The 15,412-nt window shown below is 48.1% G+C and overlaps 1 protein-coding gene across 2 annotated transcripts in view; it reads left to right on the plus strand.

Annotated features, from left to right (window-relative positions):
* The window catches only part of C1QTNF4 (C1q and TNF related 4), a 94,341-nt gene that overhangs the window by 46,864 nt on the left and 32,065 nt on the right, over positions 1 to 15,412 (plus strand). The window contains exon 2 of one of the 2 annotated variants that reach the window (XM_069221606.1): positions 14,318 to 14,894. The exons of the other annotated variant lie outside the window; for it this stretch is intronic. The gene's annotated coding sequence lies outside the window, so the exon portion shown is untranslated. The remainder of the gene's footprint in view (positions 1 to 14,317; positions 14,895 to 15,412) is intronic. 2 annotated transcript variants of the gene reach the window in all.

The following is a 15,412-nucleotide window of genomic DNA, read 5'->3' on the forward strand; positions in this document are numbered from 1 at the left end:
TACTTAGTGTGAGGACACCCTGGCACTAGCCAAGGTGCCCCCACATTGTTCAGGGCAAATTCCCCGGACTTTGTGAGTGCGGGGACACCATTACACGTGTGAACTATACATAGGTCACTACCTATGTATAGCGTCACAATGGTAACTCCGAACATGGCCATGTAACATGTCTAAGATCATGGAATTGTCACCCCAATAGCATTCTGGTATTGGGGGGACAATCCCATGCATCCCCGGGGCTCCAGCATGGACCCCGGGTACTGCCAAACTAGCTCTCTGGGGCTTTCTCTGCAGCTACCGCTGCTGCCAACCCACAGACAGGCTTCTGCCCTCCTGGGATCTGGGCATCCCAGTCCCAGGAAGGCAGAACAAAGGACTTCCTCTGAGAGAGGGTGCTACACCCTCTCCCTTTGGAAATAGATGTTAAGGGCCTGAGAGGAGTAGCCTCCACCCTCTGGAAATGCTTTGAAGGGCACAGATGGGGCCCTCCTTGCATAAACCAGTCTACACTGATTCAGGGATCTCCCAGCCCCTGCTCTGGCACGAAACTGGACAAAGGAAAGGGGAATGACCACTCCCTTGTCCATCACCACCCCAGGGGTGGTGCCCAGAGCTCCTCCAGTGTGTCCCAGACCTCTGCCATCTTGAATGCAGAGGTGTGAGGGCACAATGGAGACCTCTGAGTGGCCAGTGCCAGCAGGTGACGTCAGAGACCCATCCTGATAGGCTCTTACCTGGTTAGGTAGCCAATCCTCCTCTGAGGGCTATTTAGGGTCTCTCCTGTGGGTTTCTCTCCAGATAACGAATGCAAGAACTCACCAGAGTTCCTCTCCACTTCTCTCTTCGACTTCTGCCAAGGATCGACCGCTGACTGCTCCAGGACACCTGCAAAACCACAACAAAGTAGCAAGAAGACTACCAGCAACATTGTAGTGCCTTGTAGACTGTTTCCTGGTGGTGCATGCTCTGAGGGCTGTCTGCCTTCACCCTGCACTGGAAGCCAGGAAGAAATCTCCTGTGGGTCGATGGAATCTTCCCCCTGCCAACGCAGGCACCAAATTTCTGCATCAACGGTCCTCTGGGTCCCCTCTCATCTTGACGAGCGTGTTCCCTGGAACACAGGAGCTAGATCCAAGTGACTCCCACAGTCCAGTGGTCCTTCTGTCCAAATTTTGGCGAGGTAAGTCCTTGCCTCCCCACGCCAGACAGTAATCCTGTGTACTGCGTGAACTGCAGCTGCTAGGGCTTCCGTGCACTTTTGCAAGACTTCCTTCGTGCACAGCATAGCCCATGTCCCCAGCACTCCGTCCTGCATTGCCCAACTTGCTGAGTTGACCTCCGACTTCGTGGGACCCTCTTTTGTTGTGCTGAGACGGCTGAGACGGTTGTGCTAGATCTTCTGAATGCCTGTTCAGGTGCTTCTGTGGGTGATGCCTGCTTCTGTGAGGGCTTTCTCTGTTGCTGAGTGCCCCCTCTGTCTCCTCCTCCAAGGGTTGACCTCCTGGTCCTCCCTGGGCCCTGGCAGCACTCAAAATCCTCAACCGCGACTTTTGCACCTAGTAAGGCTTGTTTGCAGTCTTTCTGTGTGGAAGCAACTCTGCATCCTCTAGCACGCCGTGGAAAATCTTCTGACCAAAGGAGAAGTTCCTGGCATCTTCCGTTGTTGCAGAATCTTTGGCTTCTTCCACCCGGAGGCAGCCCTTTTGCACCTTCATCCGGGGTTTAGTGGGCTCCTATCCCCCCTGGATACTTGCGTGACTCTTGGACTTGGTCCCCTTCCTTTGCAGGTCCTCAGTTTGCTGAGGGCCTGTTTGTTACTGGCCATTCTCCCAGGGCCCTGCAAGGGCCCTGGCTGACTATCCCCGGCCCCTAAGGTACTGGGTCCCCTGCCACCTTTCACTCCTGCCCCAGCGGCCTTTCCATGAGCCTTCCTTCCTGGAGAGCAGACAGGCACACAAAACAGACATCTCGGGCAAAGTAGCCTGCTCGGCCAACTCTAGCCAGCACCCTACTCTGATCGATTGGATGAACCTTTGTCCGTTTGGGGATGGCTGCTTGGCCAGCCTCGGATATTGCTTCAAGCAGAGAGCTTCCTTCCAGCACAAGTCATGTGATTGCTTTTTAGGGGAGACCCCCTTCTCAAGAGGGCCTCTCCACCAGCTCAGCCAATGCCAAGCAGCCCGCCGCTTGACCCCAGGGTAGATGTGTTTGGTGGCAGTAGCCCTTACACCAGAGCTCTATATGCCTCGCCATCGCCCTCCTTCACCCTGCACATTTCTGCGCAGCTTGCAACAACTGTTCTGCAGGCTGTCCACATACTACGCCTACCAGTGGTGCAGCCCGAACGCCTGTGTTTCACTCAGATTCCACCCCAGCCCGCCACCACCTTTCATCACTGTGGAGCAGCCGTGACTGTAGGTGCCCATGTGATTGTCCTGGGCACCCAGCAGGGGCCACAGACTCCCCCGGGGTGAAGATTAGTCCAGGATCGGCCTTCGGCATGCTTGCACCTGACTTAGAACTGGGGTGGAGCTGGGGAATGGCGATCCTCCAAGTGTAATAAATAGAGAATCTAGATTTCATTACAAGACTGGAGGCTCCCATTATGCATTAACATCCTTTAATGCCACTCCACACAGCAGTCCTTTAAAGAACACACACGAACATTCTAGAATAGAACCCTTGACCTGAACATTCCAGAATAGAACCCTTGACCTGAACATTCTAGAATAGAACCCTTGACCTGAACATTCTAGAATAGAACCCTTGACTTATCAATCACCCCTAAACAGGATCCTGTCCCTCTTTTACTATCCAGTGAATCCAGTTCTCACGTCATCCGCCCAACATAAGAGGCCACTGGTTGATCTCTACAACTCAAAACACAAAATATTAATTCTCTTCCATTACATATTGTACTTCAAATAATCAAAACCAATCTACTAAAATCATACATCGTAACAACTCTGCAATAATAAATACACCAAAAACCAAATATTTGAACCATTCTTCTCCCTCTAAATAATTTCCTTTTTTATTTTTTGTTGTTTTACTCACCTAAAGAAAGGGCGTGGAGGGTGGCAAAATGCAGCCTCTGTGTCTTTAATGAAATCTAGATTCTCTACTCATTACCCTTGGAGAATCGCCATTTCACTACAAGGCCGAGCTTATCATTACGCATGTTGGCAGCTCGCCAACACCACATCGGCCAATGCTCAGTCGGCTTACAGGAATGTTTTACAAAGGTTTCAGCATTAGACAAATCAGCTGCTTTTGGTTTGTCTTCCAACCTACCACCCTTCCACAATGCCTTGCCGGCCACGGCACGTCTCATGGAATGAGGGGTAGACGTTTGTAAGTCAACGCCTGCTTCTTGCATCGTCCATTTGATCCATCTAGCAAAGGTTGCGGTTGCAATCGCCTTGTAAGGCTTTCATGAAGAAAATGAGAATTGATCCACTCCATCAGGTCTTAACTCCTGAGCTCTGGACTCGTATTCCTTTATACATCGTACCACTCAAAGTACTTTACAAGAGTCAAATTTCAAATAAAAAATTGTCTCCAACATTGTTTTTGTTCTTTTTGTTATTTTGAAAGTTACCCCCAAGGGATCATAAAGTTTATTACTATAGCCTTAGAACCCACCGTAGCGGGCTCTACCGGCTATTAAAGGCCCGCTCCCGCGTTAAATGCCCGAGCCAAAGGCGAGGGCATTTAACAAGGGAAAGGGCCTTTAATAGCCGGTAGAGCCCGCTACGGCGGCTGCCACTCAGGGCAGAATGTTCTATTAAAAAAAACAAATTGCTCACTGAGCCCGAGGGGATTAAAATCCCCTCGGGCTCCGTGAGGCTTTGTTCACAGCTGCTGCTGTGAACAAAGCGAACATTGGAATGTTGGCGCTGCGGGCTTTTACCGGCCAGTAAAAGCCCGCAGCACTCCATTGTTTTCAATGGAGCTGCCAACTTCCAATGTTCTAATTACCCCTAAAGCCTTCACGTCAGAAATCTTACAGCATTGTTAACCTTGTAAATCTAAATACTTATTTGGCCATGAAACCAAAACATACCATAAAAACCTATACCTTCTCAACCTGATGCTTTTCATAACTCTACACACCACAACATTTGTACCTTCACTACGACCCTCAGTTAGACTATGACCCACCAAAACTGCTGACCTGTAGCAATTAATGGTCCTGCAAGACACTCCTCTGTCAAATTGCTCCAATAAAAAATTCACTACATTCACAACCGGTGCACCCACGGAGTCCAAACCCCTTTCCAAGCACCAACAAACATACATACCAGATTCCCTTGTATCTGCGTCTGGTACCCAGAACCCAAGACTCCTCGAGAAATTCCTCAGTCCTTCCCGAAAGACTTGACACAGCTGAAGATTTCCTGACTTTCCAAACAAGAAGGTTCAAAACCCCTGACCCCACCATGGGACGCTCTCCATTCACATTTTCCAAAAGACCTGCCCTTCCTGGCAAATAAAAAGGAATTTCGCATGCCAGTTCCAACAACCTTGGAAACCACGCTTGTGACACCCAAAGCAGAGTCACCAACACCAACTGACACGCTTCTCCCCTCACCTTCTGCAGAGCCCTCTGAATTATTGCTAAATGGGGAAAACGCATCTGCTCTCAACGCTGTCCAATCCTGCTGAAAAGCATCCACTGCCAAAGCCCCGGGTCTGGAAACCAACTGTACTACCCCTAAATCTCATACGTTAATCTGCTGCCAAACAGGTCCACCAATAAATGACCCCAATTCGTGACTATTTTCAAAATACTCCCTGCAGAGCTTCCAATCTGAAAAATCTTTCAAATTCCTTGAGTTCCAATCCACAGAAACATTGTCCTTTCCAGGCAAATATTCTGCATTCAAGCTGATCTTTCGCTCTGGACAAAAAAAAAACATTTCTTTTGCTAAATCGGAATGAGCACTGGATCAAGCCATCGATCGAAAGCCATTTATAAGCCATTGCAGAAACATTGTCCATCTTCAGCTGTATTACAGTGTTCTTCAAAACATTTTTGAAACTCATGAGTGCAGATAAGGCTGCCATCATTTCTAAACAATTGATATGAAAATTCCTTTCTGCATCTGACCATAAACCACTAGTCTCCTGTGTACCCAAGCAGACATCCCAACCTGAAAGACTCGCATTTGACTCCAAAACAAAGTTTGCCATGCACCCCAAAATTGCCCGCCCATTCCAATTCCTCCTTTGCCTCCAAGTCCAGAATAATTTTGTCTCCATACCTCAAGCCCGGCTGAAGAGCTCTTGTTTTTATCCTTTGAAGAGTACGATAATGCAACGGTCCCGGAAAAGAGGCTTGTATTGATGACGACAACACACTTAGCAACCTCGCCAAACCTCTCAAAGTCAAACATTCCTTCCGCAACACAAAATTAACTTCTTTCTTTACCTTGTTCATCTTTTTTACTGGTAAACATACTATCACCCTCACAGTATCTCTTGAAAAACCTAAAAACTCTAAACTCCAAGATGGACTCAGGCCAGACTTCTCCAGATTCACTAAGAAACCTAAAGAATTCAGGAGCTTCTGCATCAACTGCAGATCCCGGATATGCTGGTCCACACTCTGGGACATTATTAAAATGTCTTCTAAATAAACAATCAGTCACACTCCTTTCTCCCTCGGAAAGCAACCCCTACTCTCATGACATTAGTGAAACACCAAGGAGACAAAGAAAAACCAAGAGAGACACCAAAACTGAAATCGAAATTGAAGATCAACCTGACTGTCCTTGGACATTGGGTTAGAGAAATAAGCATCTTTGAAGTCTAATTTCACCAACCAATCGTTCTTTAACAAGTTCCTCGACAGATGGATACCCTCCATCTTGAAATGTCTGTTTACCCAGAATATGTTCAAGTCCCTTTGTTGTGTAACAGTTCTCCATCCCTTTTCCTTTTTCTCTACTAAGAAAAGAGTGCTTAAAAACACACCGTTTTTATTCCTACTGACATAATTGCTCCTTTTTGAAAAAGAACTTGCAATTTTGCCTTCCATTATCAACTCTTGTTCATTGTTCAAAAACAATTACTTTGGTTGTCTGCATTGATACAGAGTCTCCAAAAATTCTATTTTGTTACCAGGGGCGGCTCCTCCATAAGGTCGGAGGAGCGTCGCCTCCCCGCCAGCAGTGACAGCTGCAAAACCTTTCCACAAAACCGATAACTTTGTTTATTATCGTTTTTGGAGAAAGGGGGCGGGGCTACGGGGATGACGAGCAATGAGGGGGCCGACCAAACACACATGCACACAGGGCTCTCTCCAGCCCAGCAACCCCATGGGCTGGAGAGAGCCTGCACAGGCTCCCAGTCTGCCTGGGAGCGCCCTGGCTGGGTGTTCCCAGCCAATCCTGATGCTGCTCTGAGCAGCGTCAGGACTGGTGTAGGGCGGGCTGGGAACCTGTGTCTGCAGGAAGAGGTGAGGAGCAGCGCAGTTCTTGCGGCGGCGGCCCAGGTCATTTTTTTTCTTTTTTCTTTTTAATTGAATTTCCCCCTCCGCACGCCGCCCCGCCCCTTCACCGTTGTGCGAGCCACGACTGTGTGTAACCCTGAATGGTTTCTAAAACTCACGGAATCATGAGTAATCTTTTCCCACTTTTTCCTGAATACCTTTAAATTACCTTTCTTGGAAAAAAGCAAAAATAGTTGCTGTATTCGCCTTGAAATCCTGATGAAATGTGGCCTTGAGCCCTGTTTTCTCTACTTCGTTGAACTCTACCCCTTTGAGGGTAAAAATTTGAATCCACACCTCCTTCGACCTCGATAATTTCGACCTCCTCTTTGTCCAAAATGGGACTTTTGAAATCCCCGGCTGACAGATAGTCCCCTTCTGCCGTCCCTTCTAAAAACACTCCCTCTGACCATCCTACGCATATTATGCTGAGCCTTATCTAAAGCCGTAAATGTAGAGACACAGGGCCAGATGTACGTAGATGAAATTTTGCGTTTGCTAAATAGTGACTTCATAGAAATCGGTAGAAATGCAAAATGCTATGTACCAAGATACCAATTTCTTGTAAAGTAGGAATCGCTATTAGGAAATCGCAAATAAGAAATCCCACGACATTTGTCAGAATGGGCCGGTTTTGAATTTCTCAAATAGAAAGCTATGGGCAAAAGGCCCCCTGAAATGTACCCCAAAAATAGTGGTGCACATGTCGAGCACACATATGCCCAAGAGGCTCCATTTACTTTAAAAAAGCATTTTGGGGAGCATTTTTAAATTGCACATGGTTGCCATTGACTTGAAGTTGATGGCAGTTGTTTTTCCTAAATGCCCAATTCTCATTTAGGAAATGCTTTGTACCTCTGACAAGGATTCCCAAACAGGTAATCCCTATTTGCGATTTCCTATTCAGAGGATTGCAAATTGTGATATCTACTGGGTAGAAACTGCAATTTGTGTTTCCCTAAAGGGCTTTGTACATCTGAAAAGCCCATTTTGCATTTCTTATCTAACTCAAAGAGTGATTTGGAGTGATAGGAAACGCAAAATGGCTTTGTACACCTGGCTCAAACTTTCCTATACTTTTGACCAGAGTTTCACCAAACAATAACCCTTTTGGATCTTCACTGGTCCCCTTAGTTTGTAAATCACTTAATTTAGGATTCATTTTCATCAGAATGGCTTTACATCTCTCTGCATTAAGTGCTGCGTTAGCACTACCTATCAAATTCAGGGCCCTTTGACTCCATCCCCTTCCCCTCAGCCACGTCCAGGATCCGTGCTAACGGCCCTAAACAACCACAACTTTGTCCTACACTTGTTTCAGAGACCTTTCAAGTTCTTTTGTTGGATCCCTCCCATCTTGAATCATCATGTAATTAATGCTGGATCCAAGTTCGGTTTCACACAAACGTTCTCTTCAACAACTTACCTCGCTTCACGGCCTTGTAGGTATATTCATCCGGCAGAGACCAAAACTCATCATCGGAACTTGACCTTTTTTAATTCTGAGCCATAGCCTTCTCAATAGTCTCCTGAATGCAATTTCTCCTTTCAGATTGGATCAATTATTTAATTACCTCCTCACTTATCTTTCCCTCAGGAACTGTCTCTACCTCAGAACTAGACATTGTAAAACAAAACGTATTATCAACCACACCAAAATCCAATAAAGAAATTCCTGTAATAAACAGGCTTCCTTCTACAAGAAAACCCAAATCAAACCAAACGTAAAGCAAAATACGATCAACTGTCACCAACCAATCACGATGACATAAACAAAATAAACTGTAGCATTTGTTTAATATAAATAAATCACTATTGGCCCAAACTAAGATGGCTGAAAAACCTTGCGAGAGAAAAAGCTGTCACTTCTAACAACTTTCCTCTAAATTATCCGAGCGCCCGGCCGTGCGCATGGGAACGCTTCCCAAGAACAACGGCGTGTTTAACGCCGAACACTGATCGACCTGGAAAACAGAGGAAGGTCCAGGCGGCGCACGCGAACACTCTGCATGAGAGAGGCTGTTTCAAAAGAATTATGTAATCAATAGCCAAATAAAACTGCAGTCCACCGCTTAACGCGACCGCCCTCAAAAGCCACCAATACCGCCTGTAAAGGAAAGGGAACGGTAGAGAAGCAAGAAACGCGCCATAGTAACCAAGAAAATAGTATGAACACTCTAATAAACAAAATAAGAGCCAAAAATCATACAAAACACACACAGACTAAACCCATGTGAAAATCAATGACTACGAAACGCGCTTCCAAAAAATGGAGGCTTAAATAAAGCTCATAGAGTCATATAGTGGAGAAGTGTGGCATGATGGTTAGAGCGGCAGACCCTGATGCAGAGATCTGGCCCGGGACCAGGGTTCCATTCCCACCTCGGCAGGTCTTGGTCTCAATTCCCTTGGACCAGATAATTCTCGCCTAGTGCCTAATCTAATTCATGGGTCCCACTCTGTAACTCTGGGCAATAGCTTGCTTAATCTCCACCATGGCCCTCACAGCGCTTGGATGCTTGGCTTCACCTTGGGGCTGTCCAGGAGTGGGCGCTTCACAGGGAAAAGCCAGGAGGGGTTTCACAGCAGTATGTGTACAGCGCCTTGAGACCCTAATGGGTGAGTAGTGCGCTATACAAGTGCAAAGTTTACAGGTTTACATGAAATAACTCATCTGCTCAGGCCTTCTTTTTGGAAAGGAATTACCTTTAAAAACCTAAACCTGTTAGGGTGACATCATTCAGTTTCCTGGGTGAAAGCAAAGTTAGTTAATACAGTGATTTAACCCAGGAAATCAAACCTCAGACTAAATGTTCCACAATTACATTTCATGGTTTCATCGTGGGCTGTCGGGGATGTGACCCCACAGTAATGATGTCACCCTAACAGGTTTAGGTCTCTAAAAGCCATTCCCCTTCAAAAAGGATGCCTGCTCCCTAGAATAACGGACACTTTAAACATGTGCCAAGTATTCATAGATAATTAACCAATTACCTAATTCAATTAATGTGGCCTGAATAACATGTTTTGAAAACTTAACAAGCTCCTAATGTGTGACCATAAGGATGTGTTCTGAAATACATAATGAGTAGAAATGTGTGTGAATATGAGGGCGGAGTAGATAACAACATTAGAATTGCCTTCTTTCACTTTGAAAACATTATTCGCTGCCTGCATGCAAGTATAGCCTTGAAATATCGCTTTTAAAATTCCACACCATTCATACTGTTCCTTGGTGTATTAATGCATATTTAAAATGTTTCTCAAACAATATTACAATGGTTCACATCGCTGAATGCTAACAACAACGTAACCTGCACTTTAGAATTGAAATTACAAAATGTAAAAGTGCGGGAGGGACTGGGCAATGTTAGATTGCTGGACAAGCACTGGGGGGCGCTGTCCCGCTGTCGATGTGTGATGCTCCCCCTGAAATCAGCTTGGTCTGCAGTTGCACTTGCACAGTCACTGTGATGTAGGAAACAAGAGCTACAGTGTGACGCTGATGGGGGTCAATGACAACCCAGAAGGGGCCACAGCATGGTGGTGATAACCCAGAACGAGCCACAGGATGGTGGTGGTAACCCAGAACGAGCCACAGGATGGTGGTGATAACCCAGAACGAGCCACAGCATGGTGGTGACAACCCAGAACGAGCCACAGGATGGTGGTGATAACCCAGAAGGAGCCACAGGATGGTGGTGATAACCCAGAAGGAGCCACAGGATGGTGGTGATAACCCAGAAGGAGCCACAGGATGGGGGTGATAACCCAGAAGGAGCCACAGCATGGTGGTGATAACCCAGAAGGAGCCACAGGATGGTGGTGATAACCCATAAGGAGCCACAGGATGGGGGTGATAACCCAGAACGAGCCACAGGATGGTGGTGATAACCCAGAAAGAGCCACAGCATGGTGGTGATAACCCAGAAGGAGCCACAGCATGGTGGTGATAACCCAGAACGAGCCACAGGATGGTGGTGATAACCCAGAACGAGCCACAGGATGGTGGTGATAACCCAGAAGGAGCCACAGGATGGGGGTGATAACCCAGAAGGAGTCACAGGATGGTGGTGATAGCCCAGAAGGAGCCACAGGATGGTGGTGATAACCCAGAAGGAGCCACAGGATAGTGGTGACAACCCAGAAGGAGCCACAGGATGGTGGTGACAACCCAGAAGGAGCCACAGGATGGGGTGATAACCCAGAAGGAGCCACAGCATGGGGGTGACAACCCAGAAGGAGCCACAGGATGGTGGTGATAACCCAGAACGAGCCACAGGATGGTGGTGATAACCCAGAACGAGCCACAGCATGGTGGTGATAACCCAGAAGGAGCCACAGGATGGTGGTGATAACCCAGAAGGAGCCACAGGATGGTGGTGATAACCCAGAACGAGCCACAGGATGGTGGTGATAACCCAGAACGAGCCACAGGATGGTGGTGATAACCCAGAAGGAGAGCCACAGGATGGTGGTGATAACCCATAAGGAGCCACAGGATGGTGATGATAACCCAGAAGGAGCCACAGAATGGTGGTGATAACCCAGAAGGAGCCACAGGATGGTGGTGATAACACAGAACAAGCCACAGGATGGTGGTGATAACCCCGAAGGAGCCACAGGATGGTGGTGATAACCCAGAATGAGCCACAGGATGGTGGTGATAACCCAGAACAAGCCACAGGATGGTGGTGATAACCCAGAACGAGCGACAGGATGGTGGTGATAACCCAGAAGGAGCCACAGGATGGTGGTGATAACCCAGAAGGAGCCACAGGATGGTGGTGATAACCCAGAAGGAGCCACAGGATGGTGGTGATAACCCAGAACGAGCCACAGGATGGTGGTGATAACCCAGAAGGAGCCACAGGATGGTGGTGATAACCCAGAACGAGCGACAGGATGGTGGTGATAACCCAGAAGGAGCCACAGGATGGTGGTGATAACCCAGAAGGAGCCACAGGATGGTGGTGATAACCCAGAAGGAGCCACAGGATGGTGGTGATAACCCAGAAGGAGCCACAGGATGGTGGTGATAACCCAGAAGGAGCCACAGGATGGTGGTGATAACCCAGAACGAGCGACAGGATGGTGGTGATAACCCAGAAGGAGCCACAGGATGGTGGTGATAACCCAGAAGGAGCCACAGGATGGTGGTGATAACCCAGAAGGAGCCACAGGATGGTGGTGATAACCCAGAACGAGCCACAGGATGGTGGTGATAACCCAGAACGAGCCACAGTATGGTGGTGACAACCCAGAAGGAGCCACAGGATGGTGGTGATAACCCAGAAGGAGCCACAGTATGGTGGTGATAACCCAGAACGAGCCACAGTATGGTGGTAATAACTGCTACATGACTGGGACCTGATTTAGACTTTGGCAGAGAGGGCTCCTCTGTCACAAACGTGATGGGTATACCTTCCACAGTATTACGATCCCCATAGGATACAATGGGATCGTAATACGGCGGATGGAATATCCGTCACGTTTGTGACAAAGTAACCCCATCCGCAAATCAGGCCCTTATTAATGATTTAGTTATAAACACACGTGAGTGGATGAACAAACACAGGCAAGGATACACGCTTGACAGAATCAGCGGGGAAAGAAAAGGCTGTTGAGCTCGTCTCTAGTCTGGCACTGTCAAGAGACACGAGCACCGTAGGATAAGTGGGGACTGTCTGGCTGCCACGAGTTGCCAGTGAGACACCACGTCTTATTCACTTACCTAGTGAGGGAGCGGGGGTCCGATTGATTCTTTCACGTGTGGCTCCAAGTGCCTAGAACCTGCCAGGCATGACCAACTTTAGGAAAGTTTGACTGGGGCGGTACACCTGTCAAACAATAACGCAGGTGTCCTAAGGCAAGCTCACAGGGGACAGAAACCTTTTGCAGTGCAGAATAGCAAAAGCTCGCTTGATCTCGATTTTCAGTATGAATACAGACCGTGAAAGCGGGGCCTCACGATCCTTCTGACTTTTTGGGTTTCAAGCAGGAGGTGTCAGAAAAATTACCACAGGGATAACTGGCTTGTGGCGGCCAAGCGTTCATACCGATGTCGCTTTTTGATCCTTCGATGTCGGCTCTTCCTATCATTGTGAAGCAGAATTCACCAAGCGTTGGATTGTTCTCCCACTAATAGGGAACGTGAGCTGGGTTTAGACCGTCGTGAGACAGGTTACTTTTATCCTACTGATGATGTGTTGTTGCAATAGTAATCCTGCCCAGTACGAGAGGAACCGCAGGTTCAGACATTTGGTGTATGTGCTTGGCTGAGGAGCCGATGGGGCGAAGCTACCATCTGTGGGATTATGACTGAACGCCTCTAAGTCAGAATCCCCCCTAAACCGTAACGATACCGCAGTGCCGTGGAGCCTCGGTTGGCCTTGGATAACCCACCTCTTGGGTGGCTGCATGGAATGAGGACCGGAGCATGGATGGGAGGGGGCCACCTCCATCACATAGTCATGGGGCACTCGGTTTAAATCATTTGTAGACCTGATTCTCGGTCAAGGATTCATAAATTGCCATACGTTTCATACCTTTTTGCTATTTATTGAAAGTCATCATCTGAGCCAAGCTTTTGTCTCCATACATGGGCACCTACCCCCGGCATCCCTCTTCTGCCAGCATTAGGGACGAGGCACAGGCACAAGGGAGTCCCCCTCTCTGTAGAGTTTGGGGCTCAATCCCTTGCAGATCAGCAGAACAACCAGATGGCCCAACCATGTACTGTGGTTGGTGCCTCTATGCAGGACCTTGAAGCCCAGTCCATCTGGTTGGGCTGGCCCCAGCTATCTGGTCGATGGCTGGGCTGGACTATCTGATCAGCTGCTAGGGAATCAGATGGACAGAAGGCCAGCCAACACAGCTATCTACTGGACTGGCAGTCCCATGCAGCGACAGATTGTAACCAACTCGCACAAGCCCCAGAGAGAGTCAGTGAAGCCCATGAGGTCTCCCAGGTCAGGGCTCCAGGCACCAGCTAGAGCTAACTTTCCTACTCAGGACAGGTCTGGAGCTCTCGCAGGCTGAGCAGTTCTAAAAAGCCCCAGTGAAAGGAGGGTGAGCTTGCACAGTCACCTTGGGAGCCTGGAGCCCCGGGTGGAGTTTCAGGAATCGGCCAAAGACACCTTCGCAGCCTGGGCTGACAATGTTAAGCTTCACAATCATGTTTTGGCTAAAGAGCCACCTGTGACGGTGAAGTTCAATCTCAAGGCAGATCTGGCCAACGGACGAATATAGACGAGCCAACTCGGAGTCCCATTCGAGCAGACATAATTTGGCACATCCCTGATTTATATTACCTAAGCCAGTATATAAATATTGAAATCCAATATTTTTCCCTTTTGAAATATAAATCTAAAACAGCAGACACATGAAAAAAGCACTTACAAACAATTACAAGCAGTTTAAATTATTCCTATGCAATGATTAAAGCGAATAGAGTGATAATTTTCATGTTAGAACAAAACACTGAGGGTTTTGCACAAATTCTGTTCACCTAATAAATCTTAGGGCCTGATTTAGAGGTTGGCGGATGGGGTCTCTCCATCACAAATGTGATGGATATCCTGTCCCCCGTATTATGGTTCTATTATATCCTATGGGAATCGTGATGTAGTGGACGAGATATCCATCATGTTTGGGACGGATGAACCCACCTGCCAAACTCTAAATCAGGTCAGGCCTTTTGTCCTACCAAAATATCAAATTGTAAAGAATTGACCTGTATTTCTTTTCCTCAGAAAAGTGTAAACTCTGTTGTAAGGTGAAGCTGTAATAGGACTGTCCTGTCACTCTCTCTTGTTCCAGAGCAGCCTAAAGTCCGACCTGGAGAACAGAGCTGAGATTCTTGTCTACAGACTCCTCATCGAGGTCCAAACAATAACCAGACTCCAGGATCGGAGGCAGCAGTGGACAGTCGTAGAAAGCCATCACCTGGACTGCACTTTGACCATTGCTTAGGCCGGACACTTACTGGACACGCACCTCCACTGGTGTGGACACTTACCACCCTTGGTCTGGAGTCTGACCATCCCCTGGCCTGAACACTTGCCACTCCTTGTCTGGAGTCTGACCATCCCCTGGCCTGAACACTTACCACTCCTGGTCTGGAGTCTGACCATTCACTGGTCTGAACACTTACCACTCCTGGTCTGGAGTCTGACCATCCCCTGGCCTGAACACTTACCACTCCTGGTCTGGAGTCTGACCACCCCCTGGTCTGAAGACTTACCACCAGTGGTGGGACACTTAACACTTACTGTCTGTGGTCTGGACACCTACCACCTGCGGTCTGGAGACTCGCCTTGCCCCGGTCTGGAAACATCTCTGCCGTCTGACCTGGAGTGTGCCTGCTGCCATAAAAGCCCCCTGCCCAGAGCTCAAGGTAAAATCTAGTATGTTGCAAGTTGTCCTCACCGCATCTTTCCTCCCAGCCTTTACTCTGTTTCTCTGCTTTGTTATTGTCCTGTTACCTCTCCTAGCCTTTGTTTTTTTTCTATCCAACTACTCCTCCTTGGCTCCTCTCCCCACCTTTTACCGTTGGTTTTCGTCTGAAATCCGCCCGTCGCCTTGGCAGTCCACCTGCCAGATTTAAATGTTGGTGGTCCCATAGGCAATAGACCGCTCACGACCCGCAATCTGCACCAGGAATCCTCATCTGCTGCAATGGTGCCATTGGAGATAATGGCTGGCGACGGGACTCGAGGCACTCTTACCGCTGTGCAGATCTGGAAGTGCCTTACCGCCAGGCCAACTGTGGTGGTGCGACCTCCACATCTGAGTGGGAGGATGGGGGGATGCATGTGTGCATGTTGCAAGGGGACCTGTACCTGTAATGTTGTGGTGCCAGTTGTGTATGTGAGTCAGTACATGTATATGTGTGTCTGTGATGCGATTGGCTGG

Source organism: Pleurodeles waltl, chromosome 3_1 (genome assembly GCF_031143425.1).
Source record: "Pleurodeles waltl isolate 20211129_DDA chromosome 3_1, aPleWal1.hap1.20221129, whole genome shotgun sequence".
Taxonomy (NCBI): Eukaryota; Metazoa; Chordata; class Amphibia; order Caudata; family Salamandridae; genus Pleurodeles; species Pleurodeles waltl.